General features: G+C 36.0%; 1 long non-coding RNA gene across 1 annotated transcript; it reads right to left on the reverse strand.

Annotated features, from left to right (window-relative positions):
* Positions 1–4,769: 4,769 nt before the first annotated feature.
* Positions 4,770–17,578, reverse strand: LOC113963190. The gene is made up of 3 exons (XR_003532679.1): positions 17,475–17,578; positions 8,058–8,137; positions 4,770–4,863 (listed from the first exon to the last, which is right to left on the reverse strand). It is a non-coding gene; the product is annotated as an uncharacterized LOC113963190 (long non-coding RNA).
* Positions 17,579–19,735: the final 2,157 nt, after the last annotated feature.

Here is a 19,735-nt window from a genome sequence, read left to right on the forward strand (position 1 = left end):
GAAATGAAGCAAGGAATAGTGGGGTACCTATGATAGATGATGGCAGACTGCAGATTAATTTTTTCACTGAAGTCCAAGGATCCAGAAAATGCACTCCTTAAGAAAGAAAAGATACTACCCTCTGATGTAAAAGGCAATAATAAGTGCATTAGATTCACATTCCTATCAAAAGGCTTGAGATAGTGTTAGACATCAGGGATCTCTTTTCCACTGTGCTTGAGTCCTGTTCATTCCGCAGACCCAAGAGTAGCTCCTGATGTGTATATTCACATATAGTAGCAAGGATGCCAAAGAACTTCTGACATTTCAGTGCCACCTTTTGCCTTCCAGAATGTAGAGCATTCTCTAACAATCCAGTATTTAGGTCAAAACTGGATATAGATGTTTATTGTCTTACATTTTTAAGAACAGAATGAAGGCAGGAAATTCTCAGATGTAAATCACTAAATGGTGCCCTCAGCCTCATTTTCAGATCTGCTCTCTTTTATCTTCCCAAAAGCCTAAAATAATTGGACCCTCACCCATTAGCAAGTTCACAGCAAGCTACAAAATGAGTATAGTATACTTCCTTAAAGCAAAGCAATCTTTCAGCTTGCAAGTTCAGTTACCATTCTTCAGTGGAACAGTCAGGAGGATTAGCAATGCCAACAAATTGCAACAGACATGCCATAAAAACGCTTTACGTATTTAACAGCCAATATACTGCACATATTAAAAGTAGGTCATTTTATCAGTGTGAAATCCAGGCAACAATACACAAACTTTATATTAGCTATAATAAACAAAGGTATTTCAGTGCAGGCAAGTTAGGACATCGCAATAACTATACAACAATTATTGAAGAGAAGTACGCTGGAGAGTAATATTTTTCTTTCACAAACTCACTGAACACCACTAAAAATGTTGTAATAGATTTTGTACCTGTACCATGACTGAAACTCAGGAGAGAAGAGGAGAAATTCTAATCCAGTAACCTTTTAATATTTATAATAGTCCTCTACGGTATTTATGGCAATATTCACTCAAGTCAATATTAGAGGTTATTAATGTTTTCAAGGTAAAAATTTAAAATTTGCAAAGAAAAGATTAAGAGCACTTCTGATCTCGCATCAGTTAACTAGTATGAAATAGGAAGACTTTATGAAATCAACCAGAAACAAGTATTTACAAACAATACTTAAGAACTTTTATACTTACAAATAAAATTTTTAAAAAATACCTTGATTGGCAGGGTGCCGGATAGACCCTCACCAGACACATGAACACAAAGTAAAAGTACTCTTTTTAGTCAGGATTAGAAGAGCATTTTAAAAATAATTAAATCTCTTTTAAAAGGACACAAAGTATTTTTGATTTTGTGGAAATCTACGCCATTTATTAAGAACAGTAATAATACAAACACTGAGTTCAATCCAAATAACTTATGTTCACTTGCTGGACATTTCTTTTGAATTCCCTTAAGAATACATATTCCCTTAAGAATACATATTCTGTCATGTTTACATCCTCAATCCCATTTTTATTAGTCGGTTTTATTTCAGTATCTCTGTGAGCAAACCAGAAGCAGAGACTCATTGTAGTGCATCCTGCACAAACATAGGCCAACATCAAGTACTACTCTGATCAGCTTGTATGCAAAATAAGAAATTAGCCATGCATGTCAATAGCACAAATGCCCTTACACACCGATGTAGAGACAGTCAGAAGAAGAGTGAAGTATTTTACAAAGCAATCGGGAGGGAACATGCCAAGTTAATATTTCAGAACATATGTGAGCTGATGTAGTTTCAAAATAGCCGTAATATTTTCCATTGTATTTCTCAAAAAATGTTCTTATTATTGAACCTAGAGTTTGAATACAAATAAGTGGATCAGCTTTCACACACTGCCAGATAACTTCAAGATCAATTCAGTTCTTACCCTAAAAGCAGCAAAGGCGGTTCCAATATCAATAGTATTTTCCTGTTTTAATAATCATTATGTTTGCTCATACATGCTTTGATTTTACCTTTCATGAATCTGGTACAATAAGCTCTACATTTATAAGAAAATGAATAGCCAAGGGAAAAGGTTATTTCCTTTGGCTCAGGCCTCACTCTTGCTGGGTTGGGCAGAACTATTCTTGACCCAGTTTTATAGGTTTCACAGTTGGCTGACCCACTCATTGTCAACTGATATGGATGTTAGCTCAACATTGTCCTAGCAACCAAGAAAGCACACAGAGATCTGAAGGAACTCCAGCACTCAAACATTTAATTTGAGATCTCCCATTCAGCACTATTTGGGCAAGAGCAGCAGAGAACATTAGCTAGCATGGACTAGGTAACAAGCTGCTTTGGAAAAAGCCCACTAGCTCAGCTGTCCAAACAGGGTTCACAGTATATTGTAAATGACTGTCTAATTAATAAACAGTCTAAAGAGCATGTGTCTGGTCTTATGGTTTCCTCAAAACTGAATGAAGCAGAACAGATGTGATTATATTGAAGCGCATGCATTTGGAGACAAGGCTCTTCTCCTTCCAGCAACAAACATTTGGGTTTGTGCAGCCTCAGGAAGGTTGACAGTGTCCAAGAACAGCCATGGCAACCCTGATACCGCCTGAGAATCCAGTTTCAATGTGCTATTAATTACTTGTCCTTTCCCTCCTTGTATTTCAAGTAACAGGAGGAGCCAACGATGTCACACTTTGTAAAGTGCATCAAGTCCAGGTTCAAAGGGAAGTACTGCTGTAAATCATTCTAGATTTAAAAGGAAGGATGTAGTAACGTGGTAAGTAAAGCTCACCAATACAATAGAATCTCCACTCACACACCCCCAAAATGGCGTGGAACTACCACATTAATTTAAACCTGAAAATCAGGGTAAGAGTAAGAAACTGGAAACTTCAACTTATTTAAAAATGTTTGCCAAGTAGAAAAATGTCCAGAAAAAGAGATTTAAGAAATAATAGCTTGCACTGGGAAAAAGAATGTTGTCTTTATTACTGTGTCAATAGTTTATAGGTGTTACTCATAATTCTTGTAACAAGCATGAGTCACTTTTATTAGTCATCTTTTATTCAATCTTTAATAGATTAAAAGCATTTTTTTATTCTTTTTCCTGTTTTGCATATTCTGGAATATCATCTTGCTCTTCTATGAAAGCTGTTTAGATAGGAGCAAAAAGGTCCATTCGCAGTTTATCTAGTTTTCAGCAATCTGCTTGACATTCTATGGACAAATAACAGCTTTCCCATAACTAAGGCAAGTGTGACATTATATTCAGACTGGTACTCTTACAGATTTGGTGGAAAGCTCATGTGTAAAAATCCTCATAAAGTGGACTTTTACTGAAAAGTTGTATTTACCTTTAACAAGGTATTCCTGCTATTCCCTATATTTAAAATGAGAAATTCCAAACCTGCTATAGGTTTACAACAGGTTGTAAAGAGTCAGATTTTAAATGGTATTTATAGCGCTCACTGTTTCTTAGTGGACTCCATACAACCAGCCAATTTCTCTGTTTGTCCAACAGGATTGCCCACTGGTTTCAGGTGCCAGTCAAGGTGCTACTGTGTCATATATTGCTCCAAAACAGAAAATAGTTGGTTACTATCCCCACTCTTCCTATGGAATGAGAGTAATACAGATTAGTATGACAAGTAGTCTCTGATGTATACAGGTCATCTATCCAATGAGATTATGAATTTAAATCCATAACAAGAAAATTCTGCTATCATATAGAGCTTCTGAGTCAGCATTTGCAATAAAAACAACAGTTTTTATTTTGTGACTGATAAATTGGATCAGTTCACTCCACATCTGTTGAGCCAAATGCTCTGGAAAGAATATAACTTTTTATCTGATGGGATCTTTTGTTTATTGGCGATAGTGTGCTTGGCTAGTACACATTAGATGAAAATACTATCCCTATATCAAGAACACAGAAATCAAATCAGACAAATCTAGAAAGATAGTATCCATTGGGAAATCCAGGGATTATCTGTTTAAATTGTTTCATTCTTGCAGAAACATTTCATCATGGATAATGGATACTACACTGTAATGGATGATACAATTTTAGCTGAATATAATATAAAATATGAATGTGGCAGAGAATCATTCTCCAACTTGAAATCCCGCTCTGATAATACTTAAACTAGGTTTAAATTTAAACAGTTTTTTAGATTATAAATCTTTTCATAGTGTACTTTAATAATTTTCTGGTACTCCTAACAATTGTTTAAATGGACAAGTACTCTTTAAGTCCCTGGATGATGACAGATTCTGAAGCATGTATTCTGACATCCTATATTCCTAATTTATCTACTTTTAATAAGGACTTAGATGATGTATAAAGCCAATATTTAAATAATATTTTTCTCAGATAAATTTGGGGTTTTGTTAGATTTCCTCTGCCAGTACAGACTGCTGTGTCATCCTTTTCGCAATTCGGGAGGAAGAGATTTTTGATAATAATAAAGAGGGAATTGAGATTTACTATGGAACATTTTAAAATAAGCATTCATTAAACAACATTAAAGAAAGAAGATCGGGGAAATATGTGCGCTTTAATGTCTTCAACATTCACCATAATCTGTCATAAACTGACTACTTCTCCACTTACCTGATCAACATTATCTAATGATTTGGTACAGTTAAAGAAGATATTGACCCAAGCTAAGATTACGAATATTGTAATCACCTTTTAGTTACAACTTTTGAAATATTATCTCAGGATACAAAGAAAACTCATGATACAAATAAAGAATTAAAAACTCTTTGTAATGCCACAATTGTTAGTTTTACAGACTTCTCTTGGGGTAACATCTGAGAAGCAGATATTTGTGTCTTTTGTGTAAGTCCAGGCCTTAAATTTCCTCCACTAAGGACAAATGAACTGCATGTCAGACTGCAGCAAGGTAGGATGAGTTTAGAACCAAGCACAGAAGACAGTCAGGATGTATGTAGGGGGCACTTATTTTCCCCTTAATCTCAGCACATCCAAGTAGAGTCCTGTGCAATGCACAATTATTACACTACCATATACACTCACTTCTTAAGAAGGAACACAGTCCTTATTTTAACATAATAGTACCAGCGAAACAATCTTTTTCCTCCCTGTTAGTACTGAGCAGCTACTCAATCTGTGACCTGGGGCAGAACACTGCTTACTAAACTGTAAGCTCTTTCAGGACTTAGCACAGTCTGTAAACAATGCAGGTGGACCAGCATCAAAGAGCATCAAACAGACCAATTCTTGGTCTGTATCTTGTGCTAGCAAATGAAAAATAAACTACTAGGGACAGATGATTTGCAAAGATGGGCAACTTTTCAGAACAAAAAGAAGGTCCAAAGTGCGACTATGAGACAACTCATCTTTATCTAAGGCTCTATTCCCTTCCTCATACTTTTGACCATTTTTAGGGAAAATAGAGCTCCAGTATTCCTTTTTCTAGGATAACAGGTTTTGGTGTTTTCTCTAGAGAGCCATTTCAAACTGCCAGTGCTATTAAATTGATCGATGAATGTTCTGCTATTCCTCAAATTCTGATACTCTTCCAGATTGAGTAGATTAGCAACATTCAGGTCTGCATGTATTCTTCTGCCAAGCATGTAAGGACTACATAAAAGAAGTAGAAAAAGACCACAAATAGTTAATATGAATATCCAGTGCCACCACTGGCATGAGTGTGTCTTACGGTAATTTCTGCAAAAGATGTTTCTCCCTTTTTGAAAAGAGAAATTTTATTCTATTGTCAGAAATAAATTCTTTTGGATTTCCACACCTGCTGAAAATAACAGAAGAAACAGCAAGAGTAGGTGTGAATTGTGACATTAGTGAATAGCCAGAAATACTGCACTAACAAACAGTGCAGAACCAATTAGACCTTTAATGTCAATGGTAATATTATCCCATGCTGAATGTGGTTAAATGGACAGCTTGGAATCAAAGTCAGCAAATTCTTCCTGTCTTATTGTTAGATTTAGAAGTAACACAATTTTTTAGAACTGTTTTAATCCCTGTATTCAATAATTCCTAATTAAAAACAACTGCAGTTCTACCCAAGTTTTGGAGGAGAGTGCATGTCGTATGCCAAATACATATAGTACACAAGTTTGAAGAAACTTAAAGTGAACAATTTATATGGTTATAGCCATATAAACAAGTAAAGTTTGGACTAATGCAAAAAGAGAATCATATAAGAGTGCCTCAGTTTTTCTCTTTACCAGCCAAACAGCACCAGTACCTCCATACCGCAGCTTACCAGCCAGACAGGAGTAGCTTTATATTACAAAATTATGGCATTGTTTCTTTAATTCTTAAAGATATCACAGGCTGCTGAGTCTTGGATTTTTTGGTCTACTTTTCTCTAATGTAATAGCTGACTCACAGATCTCCCCACTGACTTCCAGGGACTACATTTTCTTTATCTGGCCTTTTTGCCTCTGTTTTATCATCTACCAGCCTTTGTGTATTCATTGTACTTTTGATGACACAGGGACCGGAAGGCATAACTATGAGAGAACAAAAAACACTCATGATACAACTCTAAGACATTCATATTTCCAAAATTCAGCACTGTACAAAAATTAGAAAACAGCTGCTCTGACCACACTTTGAAAACACAGGTACTGTATTATATTTTTTTTAAAGTATATTCTGTCATCTTCAACTTTTATTCAGAAGTCACATCTTAAGAGAGAAGCAAATATGGTGGTGGATGTTTATCAAGCTTTATTAGATAAAGATGCACCAATCAATGTGATAGTTAAAAGCATTAAATTCTGTAGTTTGTAGATATTTTTAAAGAAATATTTCTTCTTATATCAACAATCTTTTCTTATTACTGCATCTTTTATAAGCCGAGTTTATTGTGTGCACACCACACGAAAATCAACTTGAAAAAGACTTGTGGCAAAAGAACAGGGAATGCTGAAAATGCCACAGAGATTTTATGTGATATTGCTTAGCAAATGTACCTTTGTTTAAATAGCTAAAGAAACCCTGTTCAGAAGAATGTAAGAATGGAATTTCAGATGGAATGACCATGGGAAAGGGAATTGGCATGAATTACTAGAAATGCTCATAGACTACTAGTTGTCTTCCAATTTCTTCCATTGGTGACAGAATTCAGATCATAGTACACAAAATTAAGGGGCAATGAGAAAGGAAAACAGTTTTCCATATACTGTAGAAATCATTTTCAAGCAAAGGATTTGAGGAAAAAAATGAAAGTAATCCAATCCAGTTAAAGAATAAGGTTTTAATTAGGAAAATGGTATTACTTATTTTTTTTTAAATATAACCCTCTCTTCCATAATAAGAGTTCAGAGGAAGTTACGATTTTTGATTACTAAATCAAATCCATCATAGACTCATGCAAAGGAATATTTTTTCCCATTGAGTGGCAATCATTTTCACTTCCCAAATATGCTGCAAGAATCCTGTGAGGTTCAGAGACTTTCACTAATAATTTATTTCCTTGTAGATCAAAAAACCCAAATCATATTACTGTGTAAATACAGAAACCCATAGTTGAAATGTTTCCCCTTTCATGCCTACAGGAGATATTTTAGATAGTATTTTGGACTGAATTCTAGGAATTTTTGTTATTTGTAGCTAACCAGGGCTATAGGAACCACAAAACTGTTGCTGGCATTTCCATGCTGAATAATACATTAAAGTGTTTTCCTTAAACTAAGCTTTTCATGTGAAAGATTGAATTCTCATCTACCTAAATTCCCATGCACATCAGTAAAACACAGATGTAATAATATTGTGCAAACTATAGACTCAGCTTTCATTTCCTTAATATCCAAGAAATAATAACATTTAATTTATAAGCATGATCTGAGTTACCAAAGTCATGAACCATGAAATTTGGTTGCTCACAGTATGGACAAAGAGACGCAGTTCATGAATAGTGGATAGAGATAAAGATCTCGGACAAGGTATGGATGAGTGGAAAAGTGTTCGATTACTTCTTTGTTCAATGTATTAGTAACCTACATAACAAACATCCCTTACCAGATAGACAACAAAAAGCTGCATGTAAGATATTTGTGCATACTCACACAACCCCTCATTATTTTCTCACTGTAAATTAGTCATGTCTTGTAACAATTCAATTCTATAGCTGGCTCCATATCAGCACCTGCATTCGGATATTACAAACATAAATACATTTTTCTTGGCATAAATGCATAAGTTTCTCCAAAAGTTTATCTCATTACCACACTTTTGATAACTGTTTCTTTAAAATACTGTATTAATACAGTGTATCTCATGTAACCAATATAGAGCATGCATTATTATGTGCAGCAAATGAAACCAGAGGAAGCAGGTTCAAGAGCAAAAGTTGGAGGGTTTTATTTTTTTATTCAATGTTGTATATAGAAGCTGTGGAATTCCTTGACACAGGATTTTGTGGAAGATACAAGTTCACCTGTTTAATTTGAGAGTGAAAGAAGGATATCTTCTCAGACTGTAGAAGTTCCTGAACATATAATTCTTGGAATCTGAAGTTATGTTCTAGGGAGTCACCACTACATTCCACAGGGAGAGGTGAGATTGTTTCTATCAGACAAAATTTTTAAAATACATTCAGTCTTCTAGTATATTATTTGTTTGCTTTTCGTGGTCTTCTAGAACCCTAAAATAGTCCCTAAAATATCTTACTGTCCAGAACAGTACAAGCAACTTTTCCCGGTAGAACTGATTCTGCTGACTTTGGAGTTATTTGTCTCTTTTTTCTTCTTTGAATTTCTCTCATTCAGGATTTCCATCTCTTCAGGAATCAGGTTAGCACTCTGGCTGCATCCAAGAGAGCTGGTGCTGGTGTACCAGTCTGCCATATGATTCTGCTGTCAGTGAGGAATTTGCAGTGCCACACCAGGGACCGCACCAAGGTATTATTGAAAACACTGTAGATCACGGTAGTGATTGTGTTGTTGCAGGTGGAGTAGATCACCACTAAATATTACCATTAGCTAGCATAGTATTTCTTGTTGTGTAAGTCAGAGATGCTGAACACCCTTGGTGTTGGCAGGTGCGACTTCAACTCTTCCTTCTCCTTATAAAGGGACTTTCTCTAGCCTTCATCTTTAGGTGTCTGAGCTTACTGTCCCCAGAGCTACAGTTGCAGATGTTTTTCCCTTTTAAGAACAGGCATGAGCCTATGTCTTACCAAACTAGATCCCCCCCCTTAAGTCTAGAATATGGGAGGATGAGATACAGAAAGAAAGCTGGGGTAAGCCACATGGCTTCAGAAGTCAACAAATGAAAACAAGAGGCAAATATGAGAGTCAGAGGGTCACAAATGAAAAAATAGGAATGGGAGGGAGCCAAAGGACAGCTGCTTAGAATCTGCTGCTAAGTATGCTATCACATTGTACAGCAAGTCGACGCAGAGCAACAGCACAAGGCATGAATAGCCACCAAACTGCCAAGAGAGACAGTGACTGGAAGCAGGTTGCTGGTGCTGTTCCCATTAGAACAACTCATTTGGCTTGGAGGATGCTTCTTGGAATAAGCTGAATAAATTGTTTTAATGGCTCACAGGTGGCACATTAGCCACAATTTGAAACCTTCTGACACAAAGAATTTTCTTCCACACGTATTAGCCCTCTAGAAAGAGGACCAAGAAGAACGCATACTATACAAATTAAAGGTGAGACCAAACGGTAAACATGCATTATTAAATTCTGTGAATTAAAGTATTCAACAGAAAAAGTAAATGATTTTTTTTCAAGGAGAAGGCATAATTGTTATGCTTCTCTAGAATTAAGTTCCTCATTAAAGGACAAAAACATAACATAACTTACAGCTGGTTTCAACAACACCTGTTTACTCATAGGCAAAAAAATTCTGTATCCTCCCAATGCAAGTATATATGACAGTCGGTCAGTAACAGACAGGTTAGAAACAGGGCATTCAAATGTCATATTTTTTTCATGTTTAAATTCTTGGTGCATTTACTGCTTGAGATGCAAAAACCATACCGAAATAAGCCATTATCTGATTCCTCAACAACAAAAAGCCAAGCAGATATCTAAAGTCCAAAAACCAACTCCTATTTCTGCTTCAAGCCAATGGGAAAAGCCATTGGGATAAAAAAACATTACTTTAAAATTCCTTAGTTCCTGTTGTTATACATGCAATTTTAATTGCAGGACTACCTCAGGTAAACATAGCTAAGTAAGTCTTCTGTTACATGATTTCCACCTAAGAAATCCTTTGTGTTTTTTACAGTGATTAAAATTCTTGTGGCTCAGAGTAGTTGTTATCATGTATCCAAAATATTTCACCTTATTTTCCTAATTTCCTCATTCAGATTTTCATTTTTTCACTAGCTGGCTTAAAGTTTCATTTTATTGGAGCACATACTTCTGTGAATATTTAACACAAAACACATGTTCACTGTTTAGGCCTCTGAGAACTCTAAGAAGTGAGAAACAACTAAGAATTTTAACTGCAGTCCATTTACTTCAATACAAAGTCTTCATGTCAAAGGATTCATATCAAAATGACTGATTTTTATGAATAGATATTTTCCTCAACTTAAGGACAGCTTATATTGTGACATCTCATACTTCAGTAGAGTTTCTGTTTTCCCTTTCATATACTTAGTATGTAAATTGCCTAGAAATTCATGCATCAGCAGGCCTGACATCAGAAACTGAAAAAATATACTGAATTTCTTTCACAACTGGTTAATGGCACAAAACAAAAAGCCATATTATTCTCTTGAATTGAAATACAATGTTATTCCCAGCTGTAGAAAAGAAACTGCCATTTGAAAAAAAAATCATCAGGACATTTAAAGGAACAAACTTTCAATGATCTCAGGAACACTTGATCCATATAAATGTCTTAGAAGTAAATGCTTTCAAAGGCATTGTTCAAGCAGCAAGGAAAAGGGTTTCCATTTATAAAATAGTTCTTATTTATGGGAAGGAAGGGAGTGCCCACTACAACTAACACGCCGGGGGCTGTTATTATGCTGCCGTCAAACCTTACTCTCAACTCATAAACAGAGCTATTTCAGTTTAAATGAAAAGGGGGAAAGTCATTAAAAATTAATGAATATGTAAAAGGATAGACATTTTGGAAAACAGTTAATTGCACTACCTTCTGGAATCACAAACAGTAGGGTTGTTTGACAGAAGCAAAATTCCCAACTATAGTGACTGTAGCTCAGGCAGTTTATTAATTAGCCAAATATAGCCTTCTTTAATTTTATTTTTAATTAATTAAAAAGCACAATACTAAGAGGATCATGGGAAATGGGAGTGAGCACAGGTGTATTTGGTAGTGACATTTCCTGCTTCAGCAAGAGGAATTCCACCTTCTGATCAGCAAAGAAAGCTACATGGCAATGACAGAGGCATTAATGATTGATTGCACTGCCTTGTACTCTTCCATCTATATAACCCCTGTAAAGGTAGTATTAGGGAGGGGATAGCAATATATGATGCTACAGCTTTGTCAAACATCATGTGATGCACCAGTGAACAATTATTTTTCCTTCTAGCTTTGTTTCCACATTGCTATAGTGGTTTCTCATTGAATACACCACTTTTCAAAGCTTCCAGTTTCTTTGTCTTACCTAATTCCCCTTCTTTATGCAATTTTATTATAATTGTAGCTTCTTTCTAAAAATTTTCAACACTTTCGGTGATTTTACAGAACATGTTGGAATAAACCTTAGCATTCGGGGGGATTGATAGTGGGACAAGATGCAACAATTACAACAAAGTAAAATTTACTGAACACAATTCTTAAGAACTTTCTCAATAACATTTTAAGCCTCTTCTGATAGTTGAGCAGTACTAGCACTGGTTTTGGACAGAATATAACATGCCTCCATGGTTTTCCTTGGCAATTTAGGAACTGAGTTTCACTCGAAGACTTCAGTAGTTACCAAGGTAAGTACCTTGAATGAATCAATGTGAATAAATAGATGAATAAAGAGAATTCTCACTTAATTTTTTTTTTTGTTCGGAAGACCATCATTTGAAGCAGTAACAACTACAAGGCTGCTTTTCCACAAGTTAAACATCAATTTCAGGTCTTGCAGTGAAACAGGAAAAGAAGTCACTGACAGTTGGCACAATAAAAGTAAAAATAACTGCACCAACAGGCTTGAAATGTCCTTCCTTACACAGAAGCCAAATTCAGATCTACCATAAGCAGTAGTAAATCCTTTAAGAGTAACAGCATATTCAATTAAAGTTGCATTTGTCATAAATCTGAACATAGCATTACAAACACACATTAACAGCAAAAAGACTGCTTATTCCAGTATGGCAGGAATGAGTGCAAGAAGGTAACCTTGGCCTCTCTAAAAGGGAACTTTGTTGACTGCTAAAAGCTGAAGTCAGAGCCAAATTATAAACCGATTTGCTTTATGCATGTCAATGCAAGACAAGTATCATTCATTGGCACGAATGTCTGCTTTGAAGTGTAAGAAAAACCCTTCTCTTTTCCAGGAAATGTGTAATTTTAAGATCAGATGACAGAAACTGGAAAGACTCGTAATAAAATAGTCAACCAACCAGAATATGACACATGACACAGTTGGGAGTTATGTCCCTATCATAACGAAGTACATTGTTTTCCTGACCCATGCTGTACAGATTCCAGCTCTGCAATGGGAACAATAGTGGGCTTTAGGCATACATTGCTTCCATGACACATGATCAAGTCAGAAAGTTCATGATTTCGCACCAGATTGCAGACTTCTGCAGCACTCCACTGTTGATTAGCAAGTGTGTTGGGAGCCCACATTTATCCATTTATCTGTAAGACTGAAAATGACCATTCTGCCATGCTCTGTAGACACTGGATGCCTCCTTCAATACAGGAGTTTTCTGGGTTACCAGTTTTTCTTCATCTGCTTTTTGACATAGAACTTAGCTCCACAAATAACTTTTTTGTGATAACTTCAACAATCTGCTTTTACAAGTCAGGTCACTGTTTTTAGGAATGTTCTTTGGGCAAATGTTCTCCAGGCAAATGTTCTCCTTAATTATACTGGCACAACCATATCAACTTTAGAAAATTTGAACAAATATAAACAAGAGCAAAAGCTGGACACATGATTTCAAATCAACAACTAGCTGGTCCTGGATGAAAGGCTCTGGATAGACTCTAATGAACTTAGTTCCCTTGCTAATTCATTGAGAACTAAAACATAACAGAATCTCTGGAAAATATATCAAAGACGTATTCAACAAGCATAATTATACAAAAGAATCAAATAACATGAGTTGGTAAAAGTCTATCCGGAGGCAAAAAATAAAGAAACAATTGAGGAGACTAAATCAAACAAATAGACTTATTCCATCTTAGAAAACATAAAACCATGAACTGAAAGCTTGAAACTAACACTTCTAAGCCACTAATAATGGATTGCAGTGTAACGTAAATCACAGAAGAAAACAGCATTCTTAAATTCCATTTTTAAAAGTTAGTTATGCATACTCATACAAGATAAAAATATGCTATTAAGAAATGTTCTCTCATTTAGGAAGTGGAAGAAGAGGTTCTAATTGCTGAACAAATAAGTTTATGGTGAAGCAATGTTTGTCTGGTTTGATCAAAATATTCAATCCTGCTTTTTATGACCATGTGTCTAGGTTTTCATGTTTTGATTTTAATAATATTTATCCCTTCTGAAAGCTTCCTGCCCATGAGAAAGCTTCTTCTATTTAGCTGCATTGGCTTTCATGGTCATTCATTTCTGTAGACTTGACCAGAATAAATTTCAATTTCAGCCCCACAGTCTCCTAAATATTTGTGTATTTGGACTGGATTCCCCAGGGCCTCTGCACGACTGAGACACAAAATACAGACTCGCTCTACACCCTTGCAGAAAAATCTGCATAGATTCGTGTAGGGTTTACCAGTGTCAGTTTCTACATTCCACTTTCTCTTATCACAGGGTCATTCTTCTTTATCATTCTTGCCACTTTTCCAGGCTAACTCCATGAGAAATGTCTAACTATGCAGTCCACTAACAAACCACTTTAGAGAGTCATCTGTTTTTTCCTTTGGACTCAAAATGGTTAGCTCATCCCATGAATAAACTCACTGATGGTAAAGTTTGGGCCTTCTCAGAGATAATGGTTTCCAGGTTTGCCCGTGCCACCATGGAAGTTCATTGTATCAGTCAGAAACTGGGTTTGGGGGGTTTTTGGGGGGGTGGGGGTTTAGAGGGGTATGTTATAAATAAAATGAAAACATAGTATCTGGTAGATGACATCCAGCTCTCCTCTACTTAAGTCACATATGTCAAAACCAGATCTGGATGTTTTAAATCCAATATTGAAAAATTATTCACCTGAAGTGTTCTATCAACAGAAAACATTCTTTTTTTTCAAAGGTTTGGGGTGGGGTTTTTTGTAAATTAGGGGAGTTTTGAAGAACTGAGAGGAAGTTGGAGTGTTTTTAATGGATAATTCACATTTAATTCAAGAAACAATAAGCCTATAAGCAAGGCACTGACTATGGACAAAAGCAGCAAAAAGGTATGATATAAATGTTGCTAGCAAACCACAGAAGAATAATCTAATTAATGGGCGTTAGCGTTGATGTATGTAAAGCAATTCTTGACAAACAAAACTGACATAATTTTGATATGAAATTGCAAGTTCACATGACAAAGATAATACCATTAGACTTGCCGTCCTGAGAACTTCAGATGGGAGTTACCAAGCAGATATGTTTCACATGGAACCTACCATTTAGTCCCCTAGTAAGTGTCACCACTGCTAGTACCAGGCTGTAAGTTTTGTCTGAGTTTGCAAGGCCTCTGGACTGAGGCTCTTCACACTGGTGCTGTCTGAAATTTTCTTGGTTTACCTGTTGCTTCGTGCTATTTGATTTAGCTGTGACTATTGCCCTAATCAAACAGGTTTATCTGATTTATTTGGATTACTTTTTTTTAACTGTGTGTGGTAGAACTGCAGTTTTATACAGTTAGCAGTAGCAAACAGTTATTCTGTGTAGCATGAGATATTTTATGACTGAATCAAAGGTGCAGTGTAGAGAAATATAGATTTGGTACAATAACAGAGGCATTGAAAAGGGGAGACAAGGGTGCAATTAGAGGAGTATAGGTGAGATGAGAGATGGGGCACAGGCTTGACATTGGAGAGTCCATGGCTATAAAATCCCCACTAATGGTCAGTTAAAAAATGCCTGGACCTGGACAAAATTTGGTTAACAGGTAAAAGAGAGAACAAAGACATAATATCTATCATGTAAAGGGCACTATTTATCATAAACTCAGGCATAACATGAAGCTGCTGGCCAATGAAGAATGAGAAAGTTGTGAATGCATTTTATCAACAGTATAAAAATTACCCCAGTACACTACACTGGGAGAAAAAAGAAACCACCAACACATAGATCGCAATTCTTCTGGCAATGAAATTCAGAACTACAGAACAACTGTCTGTAACATTCCAGTAGTGAAACTGTTCACTTAAGGACCAAAAGGAGCTGTGAAAGTGCGAACATGAGACTGGGAAAGGAGATAGAAACCATGAAGTGTGCGTATATCAATTTTAGCTGCATTATTGTTCTTTTCCCATAACAATTAGATAGTCACTCATGATTTGACCCTTAGGATTTCAATAATATAACAATAAATTCTTTGCTTTACTAATATTCAAGGTATGATTCATTTTTGCCCACAAACAAGATTTTGAGCATAACAAACTGAAAGACATGAAATTGTTGTGGACAAAAATTTAAAATTTTACAAAATCAGGGGAAACATCAGGTAGGGAACCTACTAGGCCATCAACATTGAATATGCTAGCAAATAATGGCATAAAAACATCAAGTTGGTATCCATCCATACTTCCAGAATTATGTAACAAGTAGAAGAGTCACTACAATAGCTACAGACTGAGGGAGTACATAATAGTGGAAACTAAGACTTGTAGATAGTCTTCTAATACTAGTGATTGCATTTTTCAGGATTTACATAATTTTCTTTTTCCTTTTGAATCTTCTATGAAAATAATACTTTCAGACTTCCCTATTGAGAAAGCACAAGAAAGAAGAAAATAAAATGCTAAATAGCGTTAATGGTTTAGGGCCATATTTAACATGAAATGTAAATTATCTGCATGTTGAATCTTGTTGACCAGAACTCTCCAAAATTTTAAAATAAGAATTACTATGTTAAAGCACTGATATTGAAGAGGTGATCTATTGGTTTGTAGTTGGCTATTTATAACAGCATGTGTAATCATAGAAACAGAGACTGGAAGGGACCTCTGGAGGTCATCAGGTCCAATCCTCCACTCAAAACAGACTATTTCAGAATCAAATCCACCTTTGAAGGTATGTCAGGTTGCTCAGACATTTGTTCAGTTGAATTTTTAATATCTCAAAGTATGGAGATTTCACAGCCTCTTCAGGCAATATTTTCCAGGGTTTGACTACCCTCACAGTAAAAAAATTATTTCTTAACATCTACTACAATTTTCTGAGCTGCAACTTTTATCTGTTGTCCCTTGTCCTATCATTGTGTGCATACTAGAAGCATATAGCTGCATTTTCTTGGCATCCACTTAATTGATGTTGAAGAGAGTCATAAGATCCTCCCTCAGTCTTTTTCAAACAAAACAAACCCATTGTCTCCATCTCTCCTTAAATGTCATTTACTCCAGCCCATAACTGCCTTAATGGCCTTCTGTTGAGCTTGTTCCACTGTTTAGTTCTGACTGTATAATCGACCATCTAGCTAGGTCTCAGTGTATAACAAACTGCCCAAAGGCATGGATTTGTCAAGTATCATATCTCCTAGAAAAACAGTGGAATAAATACGTAATGACTCAGAAAATTTATCCACCACTCAAGACACTGCATGTAAGTCTAGGGCTTTTTGAACTTATCACAGAAAATTATCCCTCTGTAAAACACCTTGCAGTTTAGCACAAAGAGTCTGAAGGATACAAAGAGCCTGAAGGATACAAAGAGCATTTTAAAAAAGCAGTGGAATGCAGGCAAGAGCAGAAAATGGACAAAGATTTAAGACTGCCATTAATGGAGTTTTACTGTAGTATCAAATAGTATCAGACAAAACTGGAGAGTGGAATTTGATGACCAGAGGGAAAATTAATCAGTGTTCATCTTTCAGAAGGGTCAAGGGCGCAGAAGAAACATATTTATTAGATCATTGGGAGTTTTTATACTTAAAAAGAAGCAGATTTATCCAGGAAATCTTCTGCCATATGAAGATTAGGTATGTTTGGTTTATAGTCAGCTTTTCAGAGAAGTTTAAAGATCCTCAAAAGTTGAGGGCTGATGAAATGAAAGGGCTAAAGGAAATGACTCCATTTCAGGAAGCAGAAAATGCCGGGAACTGCACCCACAGAAACACAGAGCAGAAACCAAACAAGTCCCAGAAACATGGCAGTGGGAAGAAATCAGGAAGGAAACTTTTATTAGAATTGCAGAGCACTCAATTTTACCTTGTTCTGCTCTAGCAGTCACCTTGGAAAAGGACACACAACACTATTCGGTGCCTTTCCTAGTGTTATCCTCTTCCTCTGTACATGGAAAAATCAAATCTGTGGGATTATGATATAGCAGATGAAGAAGAAAGAGGGCATTCTGTCCAGTTTTTATCTGAACACAGCAACACTCAGAGTGTAAAGGGTATACCATGTCATGTTGTCAGTCAGTAGTGCATATTCTGCCAAGGAGGACAAAGTACAGCTGGGAAATCAAAGGGAAATAAGTGTGTCACTGCAGCAAGTGCTCCCCTTGTTGTCTGACATGGAGGACTGCTTCCCACCACACTCTCTCCCTGTGTACTGCTGGAGCTGTATGTGGCCCCCTCAGCCACAGCTACCACCACATTCAGTTTACAGCTAATATTGTTGCTTAATCATCTATCAGAAAACAAGAAAGTTCTCTCTTTCTCAGGGTCTCATTATCTTTTCAAAGATTCTTCTTGTCTTAAAATGCCAAGTTTTACCTTAAATTCCCAATTCAACTTAAACAATATTAGTATAGGAGTTCAAACACTAGGGGGAAGGTGGGTAAAAAAGTAGTCCCAGGGAGAACAGGAAGGTCCCTTTGTGGGGGGGCCTGCATTTAGATTGGCTCACATTGCTTGTGACCCCACACTCTCACTCTTACTAACCATTTTTCTTTCCCAGAAGAAAGAATTCTTTATTTTACTGTTCATTTTGACAACAAGTTTCAGTAACTTCTTAACCTCTACCATATAAGCAGATCTATTTGACAGTAACACATAACCAAAATATTTTCTAGGCAGAGCAGCAAACTACTGTGCAAAAATCCCTTTCAAATATGCATTTCATAAATTATATTTGGTTCCGTAGTATTAGTTGTTAGTGTCAAAATGTTCATGAAAAGTGTTTGGTTACCAAGAAAATATAATTTCTCTCCATTAATGTTTCAACAATAAATCTTCTGGACTTAAGAAATGAAACAGAATCAGAGAAGGAATCTGTTTTCCCTTCTTTTGAAATATGATCACCAAATATGTTAGGAACAGGTATCAAAGTAAATAATTCCACTTGTCTGCAGAAGCGGGCAACCACACTGTATAATCCCATTCAGAATTATCAAACTATAATCTGAAAAAAAGATAATGCAAAAGACCCCCTGGGCAAATCTGACCAGTTGTATAGCAAGGCTGTTTCAGAACCTCAGTGTTTCTGTAACTGGAGGCCCTTTCCAAATTTTTTGCATTCTTTTGTTCATAATCAGTCCAGATGTTTTCCTTGTGCCAAATTATTCTCCAGGTTAAAGAGTTGAAACTACATATCTTTATTTACTTTCAAAGTCACTTGCTGGCTTCTCTAGCTATAAAGGGACATGCAAGGGACAGGTCTAGAACTGCGTTTGGAATGAAGTCAGCTACCTCCTCTCTGTTACCACAGTATGAAAAAATAGCATACCAGTCCTTCCAGATCTACCTGAACTGTCCTCTGCAAAGGAAAAGCAGAATAAGAGTAAGCAAACAATGAATTTCATGAACTTTTCATTAACAAAAAACACACATCTTTTCACTACAAAAAGATGGAACAAAAGTCCAATGCTACATCTGCACAACATAAATTTGAACAATAAACAGGTTTCCAAGATGATTGATTTGGAAAGCTTGAATTCTGGGGTCTTGTTCATGAACTCAAGTTTAGATTTCTTGACTGACCTCTTAAGATAAAGCTCATCACTATTGTTTTAATAGGCACTACTCAAAAATATTTGAGAAGAACAATAGCATTTCTAGGAACGTTTGTTTTTTTTTAATTTTCAGGTCAGGTTAAAGGTAACATTTCAGGGAGATGGGAAGAATAAAGTGTTCAAAAACGGGGGGGGAAAGTAGACAAAAAATTAAGTTTTTTCAATTGCACAGGCTTAATTTACGATACACTGGTGGATCATCAGAGCACAGAGAAATTCATGCTGATATTTTCAAGGCTAAACTTAGGGCTTGGGGAATATAAATGACTCCAGGATGGATTTATTTTTTTTTCATTTTTTTACCTTTCAGTTTAGTTTTTGTTTCCTCCAAGGCAGTGAAGTTCCATGACTTAGAGCAAGGTTAGACGCTCTGAGTTCAGCTTTGAATGTGTCATCTATGGTATGAAAGTTTCCTTCTTATTTTTATCATCTTAGTTGGAATGAAAGAAGCATTTTCAGCTATCTTATCAGCTAGCATTGCAAGACTCTGTTCCCACTCCCATCTTAGGATGTA

Source organism: Neopelma chrysocephalum, unplaced genomic scaffold, assembly GCF_003984885.1.
Source record: "Neopelma chrysocephalum unplaced genomic scaffold, ASM398488v2 Primary Assembly neopelma1_22, whole genome shotgun sequence".
NCBI classification, from domain to species: Eukaryota; Metazoa; Chordata; class Aves; order Passeriformes; family Pipridae; genus Neopelma; species Neopelma chrysocephalum.